This window comes from Nylanderia fulva, unplaced genomic scaffold, assembly GCF_048542155.1.
Source record: "Nylanderia fulva isolate GAGA-0341 unplaced genomic scaffold, ASM4854215v1 Scaffold142, whole genome shotgun sequence".
Classification (NCBI taxonomy): Eukaryota; Metazoa; Arthropoda; class Insecta; order Hymenoptera; family Formicidae; genus Nylanderia; species Nylanderia fulva.
Genome location: NW_028189644.1, coordinates 2,042 through 4,168, shown reverse-complemented (window position 1 = coordinate 4,168; position 2,127 = coordinate 2,042). Strand labels below are relative to the sequence as shown.

At 54.4% G+C, this 2,127-nt stretch overlaps 1 pseudogene; it reads right to left on the bottom strand.

The window, feature by feature from the left end:
- Window positions 1-210: 210 nt before the first annotated feature.
- Window positions 211-1,859, bottom strand: LOC146724216 (large subunit ribosomal RNA; annotated as a pseudogene).
- Window positions 1,860-2,127: the final 268 nt, after the last annotated feature.

The following is a 2,127-nucleotide window of genomic DNA, read 5'->3' as shown; positions in this document are numbered from 1 at the left end:
ACGGCTTGCGCCGCCACGGAAGCCTCGCAGCAAGGAAGATCCGCGGGAGGCCAAGGCACGGGACCGAGCTCGGATCCCGGGACCGGCGCGAGAACGCCGACCGTTCACTCTCGCCCAGGCCCGGCACGTCAGCCCCGCTTCTCAGAACCAATCCTTATTCCGAAGTTACGAATCCAATTTGCCGACTTCCCTTACCTACATTATTCTATCGACTAGAGGCTCTTTACCTTGGAGACCTGCTGCGGATATGGGTACGAACCGGCGCGACACCTCCACGTGGCCCTCTCCTGGATTTTCAAGGTCCGAGGGGAAGATCCGGACACCGCCGCAACTGCGGTGCTCTTCGCGTTCCAAACCCTATCTCCCTGCTAGAGGTTTCCAGGAAACTCGAATGCTTATACAGAAAAGAAAACTCTTCCCGGATCTCCCGACGGCGTCTCCAGGTCATTTTGGGTTACCCCGACGAACACTCTTACAAGGGCCCGAATTGTATGCGGTTCCGCTGCCGGGTTCCGGAATAGGAACCGGATTCCCTTTTGCCCGACGGGCGTGTGTCTTTTGTATAATATTTATTATTATTTCTCGACACTCGAGTATATTGTACGCCGTCATTGACATAGGATTTCTCCTAGGCTTAGGATCGACTGACTCGTGTGCAACGGCTGTTCACACGAAATCCTTCTCCACGTCAGTCCTCCAGGGCCTCGCTGGAGTATTTGCTACTACCACCAAGATCTGCACCGACGGCGGCTCCAGGCAAGCTCGCGCCCAGACTTTTCTGCGCTCACCGTCGCGACCCTCCTACTCGTCAGGGCTTCGTGACGACGCGAGAGAAGACTAACGCCCGCTCCCGGTTGCCGCCCCACTTGCCACTGACGGCAGAGTATAGGCTCGACGCTTCAGCGCCATCCATTTTCAAGGCTAGTTGCTTCGGCAGGTGAGTTTTACACACTCCTTAGCGGATTCCGACTTCCATGGCCACCGTTCTGCTGTCTTAAGCAACCAACGCCTTTCATGGTGTCCCATGAGCGTCGAGTTGGGCGCCTTAACTCTGCGTTTGGTTCATCCCACAGCGCCAGTTCTGCTTACCAAAAATGGCCCACTTGGCACTCTGATTCGAAGATGCTCGTGGCTTCATAATTCAAGAAAGCCAGAGATCTCACCCATTTAAAGTTTGAGAATAGGTTGAGGTCGTTTTGGCCCCAAGGCCTCTAATCATTCGCTTTACCAGATGAGAATCGCGCGCGTTCCGTGCGGAACGGCCGAGTGCCAGCTATCCTAAGGGAAACTTCGGAGGGAACCAGCTACTAGATGGTTCAATTAGTCTTTCGCCCCTATACCCAGTTCCGACGATCGATTTGCACGGACTCCGCGGGACATCGCCGACCGACGCGAAGCCAGCGCCGCTGACGATGAATCTCCCCGTTCGATCTTTTGGGTTTCTTAGGTTTACTCCTGAACGGTTTCACGTACTCTTGAACTCTCTTTTCAAAGTTCTTATCAACTTTCCCTCACGGTACTTGTTCGCTATCGGTCTCGTGGTCGTATTTAGCCTTAGATGGAGTTTACCACCCACTTAGAGCTGCACTCTCAAGCAACCCGATTCTAAGGAGAGATTCTCCCGAGGCGCGCACCGGTCGCAACGGGCCTGGCACCCTCTACGGGTAAGTGGCCCCATTCAAGATGGACTTGGACGCGACGCGGCACCTCGGAATAAGCGGATCCTTTCGAACACCACATTTCCCTGCGGCGGAACCGCGGGATTCGGTGCTGGGCTCTTTCCTGTTCGCTCGCCGCTACTAAGGAAATCCTGGTCAGTTTCTTTTCCTCCGCTTAATAATATGCTTAAATTCAGCGGGTAATCTCGCCTGCTCTGAGGACGTCGCATAGTGAGTTTTCGTAGCCGTTTGCCTCCTCCGCGTCGCTCATCGTCGTCTCTCTTCTATAATATATAAGAGGGAGAGGAGAGAGAGCGTCGACGAGAGAGCAGCAGCGGCAGCACACGAAATACGCGAGAAGGCAAATCGCCGGGGCGCTAACCGCACACACACTCGTTGGTGGTAATGGAGACGATATATCGCGGGGGTTCGAAATTCTCGGCTCTCCTTTCTCTTTTATATACGAAAT